Below are 10,168 nucleotides of genomic sequence, written 5' to 3' on the forward strand. Positions count from 1 at the left end.
TAGAGTCATATTGCACGCCCTTTTCAAAAGAGGCGCAACTCGAAATTCGTCAAAAATGTTTTGCAGTGTAGTGATATAATTATTTTTTTTCGACAATTTGTAATAATAAAAACAAAGTGGAATTTGCGTATTGGTAGACAGGTAAACTATAAGCAAGTTCCAAATATTAACTCAAAAATGACGAATTTCGAGTTGTGCCTCTTTTGAAGAGAGTGTGCGATATGTACTTCACGTCCACAAAGCGAAGAAAGTAGACCTAAAAAGGAAAATCCGAAACTAGGCTAATAAATAGTGCAGACACCAAGAAAATACGGTGAAAAAGTGGAGGTCTAGATGCAGATCAAAAATCACAAGAGCATGCTTTGAAATGCCAACATATAAAAGGCCCTTCTCAAAGTTATTGCGAAACCGATTTCGAAGAGGAATAAGTCCCTCCTAAGAGTGATTGTTTTACTCACTACACTACATATTAATGTTAGAGAGTCGGGTACTCCATTCCGATGACTGTCGCTCTGACAGCGCATAAAGAATTCCACCTCTTTAACATATAAAAAGGAAGTATTTTACAACAAAACAATTAAAAATAACTATAATTAATTAATTAATTTAATTATTCGACAGTTGGTTTATGATTTCGTTCTAATATAACACAACAAATGAGTTTGTTAATGAACATTCACAGCAAATTAACAAAATTCTAACAGCTTTGGCTCAGTTGACTAATGACTACTGACTCTGAGCTTTAAATTTGGCAGGGCACAAGTTCAACCGTTGGTACTTGCAGGCTTAAAAAATTATTAACAAATAATTAAATACAAGAAATAATCCCAAGACCACTGATTATGGGTAATTAGCAATACTCGAAATAGCATTATGGTCAAAATTTTGTTATAGTTCACTACTGTTCAAAACTTTTCTATTAAATACAATAGTTTATATTAAGTAAAATAGTCACTTCCCTCTTAACTGATGTTAAATTTGAGAAATATATAATAAATAATAAAAAATTAATTTATAAAAATGACTTTAACGTAGTAATATACAACGTTTATAAAAAGTAATTTATAAAAATATAATTTATAAATATAGTAATTTATAAAAAGTAATTTAAATAATTAAATAAATAATAATAATTAAATATAATTTTACCCTTCTGGGAAAATTATTTTTAAAGGCTGCTTACGACATTTAACGCCTTAAATCAATTGATTTATTTATAATGAGTTAATTTATATGAAAGGTCTTTATATGATAAATTATATTCACATTAAGCGGCTTTAAATGAACAATAGCTGCTAATTGAACAGTGAAAGTATGGATATAAGCTTTAATTATAATACCTATATTGTAAAAAATTGGAAAATATGAAAATTTCTATATTTCATTCATAACAGAACTTTTTCATTCGTATCTTATAATTTCAAGATATTTGGTTTATATATTTCAGGTAAATCGTAAGTAGGAAAGTAGGCTATTTATTTTTAGTAATGTTTTATTTTTTTTATTTATTAATTTCAATAATTTAATTAATTTTATTAATATTGTTTAATCAAATTAATTTTTAAATTGTTTTAAATTTTAATTTATTTTAATTTTATTTCTGTAAAGTTTATAAGAAGTAAAACTTTTGAAAAATAAATTATTTTTTTGGTATATTTAAATTATGGACACTAGAGCAGGGTTAACAATTTTTAGACATTTTTATGTCTTTTAGCTATATAACTTTAAAATATCTAATATATGAATCACTTAATTAATTTCACTTTTTTTTTGCAATAGTCTATGTAACTTAGTTTACTTGAAATTAGTTATTATTAGTATAACAGCATTTCTTATAGGTAACATTTATACGTTATAGTTTTAAGGCAGTAATTAGTAGGGCTACTTACGACTATGAATATTAAAAACAAATTAAAAAATATTTAAAATAAATATTACCAGGAGTAGTACATTTGAAGCTGAGTCAAGGTTTGAATAGAGTTTTTACTAATTGTAAAATTATTGAAGTTACTTTTGTACTGGTACTTTCTTGCATAGTCATCTATTTTAGTAGATTTAAAAATATTTATTGATGCTTTTCCCAATGTTTTTATAAAGAAATTTAAATAATGTCTATTTTAATGGTTGTGACATAAACCTTATTAGATGATTATATTATATACATTGGTATACTTTATATAAGTATGCTAAATAAGCCATATTATTCGGATTCCTTATGTAACATAACATACATTATATTGTATTAAATCATTTATTTTTAATGATAATAATATTAAAAATTTCAATAATGTATTATTATTTATAATATATTGTATTAAACACTATACATTCTTGCTAAAGGAGTAATTCTTTTTTTATTCAATAAGAAAACATTTGAATATCGCTGACAAATGACATTATCTCAGTGATCAAATTACATCACCAAAATGTGAAAATACATGCCCGAGAAGTTTCTCGGGAAGCAAAGCCAAAAGAGGACATCCTGTGTGACTTTTGTCACTGTTCTGCGGCAACCATATATCTTTCACAACTATGCCTTTATTTTCTTATAGCCTCATATCCAAGTCAAAAAGAATTAGTAAACATAAGGATGTAGTGAGTTTGATGGTTTACGTCAAACGCTCGTTATTTTTAAGACGAGCTATGAGAGCTGAAGACTGGTTCAGTAAACTTGCACACGTATTACTTAATATCGATTAAGTACAATTCAGCAATAGTAATAAATTAACAAATAGTTAAGATTGTACTACTCATAACCAATAAAAGATGTTTTAAAAAAAACTTTTTTTTTAGATACTCGGAGTTTTATATGGTTTTATATGGACATATATGGTTTCATATGTCCATCAAGCGATAAAAGAGTCTCATTAAAAAATTTGATGTGATAGAACGTCAAACAAACGTTGTGGTTTAAGCACAATTTAAACACATTAAACGGTTGTTAAACGATTCATATTGTAAAATGGGAAACCTTGAACTAAACATATGATGTAATGGATGAAAGCATTGCCAAATCAGGAGTACGAAATGGGTAAGTGCGTTGACTTCTTCACCTGGGTGCATTATTTTATTATTAAAAATTAATATTAAATATGTAGATAATGTAGATAATAGATAATAAAAATATGCCTAGATTTTAAAAAGCTGTAAACATTTTGTATATATGAGATGTTTTTTCATTACTTTTTTTTTGATCCCAGAAGACAGAAGCACTATAAATGAACATATATTTATATATAATATATTGCTATATACGTAGTTAAAAAAATTGACAAGAATACAAATATACCCAACTAAAAGACATCAAAATAAATTATCTCCCATTAAAATATTAATATTTAAAATTCATGAAATTAACAAAAATAAAATTAGACTCATAATATAATCTATTAGTCTCCGGCAAAAACTATTATAATAAGAAATTCAATTTATTTAATTGACCGCAATCGAGTATTTTCATCCATTGGAATTGAAGTTGTGGATTTGTTAGAATTTGCTTAATCACTGCCTTGACATTTAGTGCAAATTCAAGAATAAAACAAATCTCAATTTTCGAGGAAGAACTTAAAGTTAATTAGGTTTAATCAAATATAATAAATATTTTTGCTGTGAAGAATTTGAATTTTTTTATAAAAGAATTTGCATAAATGGCAAATGATATCGAAAAAAAAAATTAGAAAAAATTTATTAAAAATCATGTTACATTTTATTTCCAAAGTGCAAATCTTAAATATCAAATAGTTTTGCCCAAACCAAAAGTTCAATTCTTCTGAAACCGGATTAGAAGAACCAAGAAAATAGTGTGTGGTGACTGCCACAGCACAAGGTAAAATTAGAGGCGACCGTCTGTAGTTAAATCGTGCAGGAAGGTACAACTATTGTGCGGAAGAATAAAATATTTAAATGAGCAAATCTGCCAATCCATAAATTGTGATTGGAAAAAAAATTACAAGGTTACGAAAAAAAGTTCTTGAAAATCATCAACCCGAAATTATAATAATAGTAATTCATAAAGTGTAAAACTTTTTAAATAAATTTTGGTTATATGAGTTAAAAATTTGATGTTTAATAAGAATTTACAGTGAAGAAATATTATAATCTTCTTCACGATTTTCCCCACTATTTTGCTCTATTGGTCTCTTTTTTGACATCCAGAGTATGTTTATCATCCTATATTTCTGGTTTACATAAATATTTTATAGTTCATAATTCTAGTGGTGTATGTTTGTAGTCCACAATCATTTACTGGACCTGGTTGCCCTCCAGTCTTAGTAGCTCAACAATCCATTTTAACTTTTGAGTTTTAATGGATTTACGACAATATCTTCGATTTTAGTTGACACTAACTTAGTGTAGTTTTTAATTAAGAAGTCTTAACATTTGATTTGTGTATTGAAAAAATAAATACTCAAGATGATGCGTTTAAAAACTATTAATACTTTGATACTTCGAGTCCGAGACCAGTGGTCTTATAAACATTTTCTACATTCTTCGCTTTAATTTATTAATAAGACCTTGTTCTTAAGATTTATAAGGACAAGGTTAGCTTTGTGTGCAGCTAATAAGCGATCCTGTATGCATTCTTTTTATTTTTTGTCATTAGTTGTCAGTAACTTAAGGTATACAAATTTTTCTGCTGTTTGGAACCCATATTTTCCAACTTGAGAGTTCTGCTAGTTCTGTCTATTGATGTGACATCCCTGTTTTGTTTAAAATATAACAGAACGGATACTGGCAAATCGTTCTTTTGTCTTTTGTATTTTCATAAGCGGAGCTTGAAGTATTCTTGAAATATCAATCCAATTCGCTGAATAGCTTAGACGCTCTAACATTTGATACTATTTACGATAGTTTTAATAGAAAGTTCTCCATATATATTAGAATTTCTGACCTCTTAAGGTCAAAGAAGATGCAGAGTTTATGCTGAAATTGCGTTTTTATCTACGCATGGTGTTTTCAAATTAACTTCTTATCAAAAGTCAGTTCCAGGTATTTCATTATTGATATTATCTACTTAATTTTGACATAATTTCAGTTTTTTGATAAAACTAAGTTGCTTTATTTTATGATCACCGAGTTTAAGTTTCGATTTTTGAAAGAAATTTATTTCTTTTCGTTTTTGTAATGATTGTAAAAAGTTCACAATTTAAAACATCGAGATCTAGAAAATTGATTTCTAACACCATAAAGTGTGGTGAAGAAATCTGATTCTACGTATATTCTAGCTAAGAGTCAAAGCTTAAAATCGTTGACTCTACTAAAATCATTTGTTAAAACAGCAAACTGAAGAAATCGGAATTGTGCCATTTTGCTACTTGGGAAGGGTCAGCTTTGTGACCATGTAGATTAAGCACATATTAGAATACGATTATAAAACGTACGAGTCGGCTTTGTAAATCTCCTTACTATATGGAATGCAAATAGTGTATTACATAAAACAAACAAAAAATCGGATCTAGCAAGCTAGAGTAAAACTAGTTGTGTTTAAGGTAACTGTTAAATATGGTACAAAACGCATAGATTTTCTAAAGCAGAATTTGTCCAAAAGTGAACCTTTTGTAATGAATCTGGAAAAACATTTAACGATTTATGACACTTAGTAACAAATGAGCAGAATGAAGATTTAATGATAACAGTCAATGCGTCTGATGGAACTTAATAAGAAATAGAGAAGGATGTATATTATATACGTATGTTAAGTTCCTGATGAAAATTAGTAAGTAATAGGAGAGAAAGAGAGTTCTATTTTATTAATCAATGCTTCTGTTAAAATTTGGCAAAACAAAAGAGAAGAAAGGAAATTTTGCAATATGTTAATGGTTAGTTCTTGATAGAACTTACTAAGTAATAGGAGAGGATCAAGTTTCTATTTTACCAATCAATGCTTCTGCTAGAATTAAGCAAGAAATAGAGAATAATATTCTCTATTCTATGTTAATTGTTTATGTTTCTATTCTCTATTTTATATTAATAGTTTATGTTTCTGATGGAATTTAATAAGACCCTAATCAAGAAATAGAAGAAAAATGAAGACTCTATGTTGCTAATCTATATGACTGATGGAGTTTAAAAGGAGACAATGAAGGTTCTCCTTTTAAAAATGAATATTTTAATGGTAATAGTTTATGTGTCTGGTGAAATTTAGCAAGATACTAAGTAGTAGAAAAATAATCAAGATTCTACGCTGCTAATCTATATGCCTGATGGAATTTCATAAGGAGCCAATGAAGGTTCGATACCAATAATCTATCTTCTGATGAAACTCAGCAAGAAATAAAGAAGAATGGATATGAGGGAAGATAAAAAGTAAAAAATAGAAAAAGAATAGATTTTTATGTTAATAATCTGTTTCTAATTGAATTTAGCATGTTAAACAAGTGAATGGAAATTTTGTGTTACCAATCGATATTCCTGGTGGAATTTAGCAAATAATAAGAGACAAACTAACAATCTTCATATGTCCCTGATGAAATAAGGCGACATATAATGTCAACATAAAAGTTAATCTTAAGGGATATTAACCTGATCAAGATGTCATTTGCTTATTCATTTGTGCATATTTTTTTTCTGTTATTGTCGAAAGTTTTTTATTACACTTTAAGATTTTTTTTTAATCACTTTTCATTTTCAAATGAACATCATATTCCATGTTAGTTAGTTAGACATAATTTACTTTAATCGCTACACAGTACCTAATAAATTTATAATTTGTAACAAATACCTGAAAGCGTGCAATCGTCAGACCGCGTAAAATTTATTCAATGATATCAATTTTCTTTGCATTTTCCAAAAGGTAAGAGGCGAGAAGATACTCCGCCGACTTTGAGTTTCAATGGTCATATCAACTTGACATTGCAGCAAACCTGCAAATGTGGTAAGGAAGTGGAAAAATAAATAAAAAAAAAAAACGAAAAATTAACTTGTAATATAAAAAATTATTCCACTTAATAATTTCATGACGCAATCTCGTCAGGTTAATATAAAATATTTCCACACAGAGAAACGTGATAGCAGTGAAAGTTTCTATGGGGAGAAAAATTAACGCTTTTCGGAAATTATGAAACATTTGCATTGTCTCAACTTTGGAGTTTGGAGTTTAAGAAATTGAAATATTTATAAACGAACCTAAATTGCTTCTTTTCAAAAATCCGCTTCCTATTTCACACTCAAACGCTGTGAACATTTTTCAGAGGTTTTTTTCTTGTAGGCTTTCAAGCAAATCGAGTCATCCAATTAGTAAACAAAATTTGAATAAATTCATCTTCTTCGAATTCTTCTCTAATGTGAGGTGAAGTGGTATGTATGCGATGTGGCATAAGCCCTTTAATTTGAATTAATTATTTTCAATTGAATATTGGAGCAACTGCATTGCACGGGAAATGCCGTGCAAAGTTCAAGGCAGAAAAAGTCTACATAAATATCATTTTATAATGGCCAATTAAGCATAATGCATATTTACACAGAAAGTGAGAGGTTATAAATTTTCATAACGTTTTATTCAGTTAAACTCTGTGGTATTAAACGTTGACTCGCAGCCATAATTTACGAAGTACAAGTGCATAGATACACTGCGATCCAATGCGATATGCTGAAGGCACGGCATTTCTTTGGTTGGCGAGGCGAGTATGTATTTCATGTACTGTAACGGAAGCACAATGGTTGAGGTTGTGAAGAAATTACCGCAATCGAATGAGAGGAAGGTTTACCAGACACAATTTTTAATAATACTTATCATTATAATTATTATCGAATGTTTGATTTTTAATGTTAATAATGCACTTTCATGTGTTTCATTGTCTTCATTGGCAGAAGCGTGTAACATAAGGTGAAAGGTTTAGGCTGAGACCCAAATTATAACACAGAGCATGTTTTTAGGCCGTTATGTAATTTGAATACTTTTACTACATGCAAAAGATTTGTAGGATGTAGAAGAATGAAAATAAAATCTTTGATAAAGTTATTTCCTTAATATAAATCAAAATTTCTTTTACCAAATTGTCAGCTGTAAGCATTTTCATAATATGAGTACATCATTAGTTACCCAACGATGGTCTGCGGACCACAGGTGGTCCACGAGATGGTTAAAAACGGTCCATGAATCAAATTTACCAGGTCAAAATTGAACCGATTGAAAAATACATAAAGGATAGATTCCTAAAATTATCTGCGAAAACTGACAGATTTACCAACACCGCGTTATTGAATTTCAGAATAGTTACAGGCTCCTCGGGGAGGTATGCAGATCTGAGGTCAATTATTGCTTACGCTGATGAAGTGTTAAACAATAATCCAGTCAAGGCGTAAAGAGGGGTTTTGAATATACCTCGAGTTAATAGAGAGTAAAAGTACTAAAGTGCACTGGCTCAAATAGCTTCAACATAATAGGTATGGGTTTGTCCACGGAGACCTCACTTGTTAGAAAATAAGCACAAAAAATATCCAAGTAATTATATATCTATTTTATAGCCTATGTAGTGTACCTATATACCTATAAAATTTTTAATGCACTATACCAGAGATGCATAAAGCATATTAAAATAATCATACAGTTTATCATTCTTAAACTTTGTGGTTCCTACTAAAAACAAATATATCATAGTAGCCCTTAGTCAAAAAAAGGGCTTCACTGACTTACACAGACAATATCCTACGTAATTAGAGTTCAACGTCAAAATAGAACAACTTTTCTCAGTCCAAATTCATCTTACATTAAACAGAATTTATTTATAAAATTGAAATTTTAAGATTTGCAATGCATATGAATTGCTGTCTGACTAAATTCTCTGAGTATACACACTCGTAACACACGGATGTATTTGTTTGTTTTTTGTAGACCTCGCTGAATAAACAGTACATTATACAAAGACTAGCCAGACTGCAAACATTAGCATATGTGGGAGCAACAGTGGCATGGAAATCATGCTCCACAAAAGGATTCAATATTATACTTCATTTAGTTTCCATTGATATTTAATTCGAACAACCAGATACTCTCAATGAACAAAGGCTTGAAGATCTGCACTGTGGGAACTCCTTGATGATAGTAATATTTTATCAATATATTCGAGTGCCAGTTGTAACAAACAAATTTTTGAAACGTGAACAAAAATATTGGGCTAAATTAATTCACGTTTTCAGCTGACCACTATATGTTATTTGTACTGAAAATTTTATGGAAGAAATATTGTACTACGTCCATTTACACATTTCTATCTTCTATAGGTGTATAGGTCTATAGGTGTTTTTCAGTTATGGAAAACAGAAGCAATAAAGATAAATTCTTTAAAAGCCTATAATACTTCTATAGACAATCGAGAACAAGATACCGTAGAATTCTTTCTACAAATAAGTAGTACAGGTTATTTAAAGAACAGAAATGTACGAAAAAAGTTACCTATTATTAAATAGCCAATAAAAGTTACCTTATAAGAAACGAATATCATTGATAAAACGTTAGGTGCATTACTTAAAAAACAAACTCGACAATCGTGTAATCTGGTAACACTGTAAAGTGTCTACAACAAAATACATACATCCAAAATGCATTATGTTGTAGCCCCTTTCCACTGTTACCGCTTTACTTTCTTACCGAGGTCGTTACACAAGACCGTGAATGCCCATATTAATAAAAAAAACATAAATAGAATATTAAATGATTGCTTCCTCGTGGTTGGAACGCGATTGACACGCCAACAAAATTTAATTATTCACCAATAACACTACTTCTATAACTGATTCTTTAATTCGTCAACTTTTTCATCTGTCAAGACAACTCACCTGCTTAAAAAACCATCGCTTAATTCAATGAATTAAAGTGCAAATTGCTGAAACAATCTGCTCATTCATCAATTATAGCTCCATGTGACTTTTAACGTTTCCGATACTTCAAAGCATAATTCCATGTAAAACGATGTTGATGTAACGCAAATGTATAGAGTTATTTAGTGGAGAACTTCCGAAACGCATTACAGAGATGGGATCCAAAAATTGGAGAATCAATGAAAAAGTGTATTGCCGTTGAAAGAGATTAATAAATTTAATTTTGCTCTATGACAAAAAATTATTTCGAATAAAAATATAAACTTCAAAGTTATTTCTTAATAAATTAAAAATAAAAAAAAATAAACATAAAAAAGTAGAAAATGTATAGAGTCGGTTAAAAAGTTTC

Source organism: Teleopsis dalmanni, chromosome 1 (genome assembly GCF_002237135.1).
Source record: "Teleopsis dalmanni isolate 2A chromosome 1, ASM223713v2, whole genome shotgun sequence".
Lineage (NCBI taxonomy): Eukaryota > Metazoa > Arthropoda > Insecta > Diptera > Diopsidae > Teleopsis > Teleopsis dalmanni.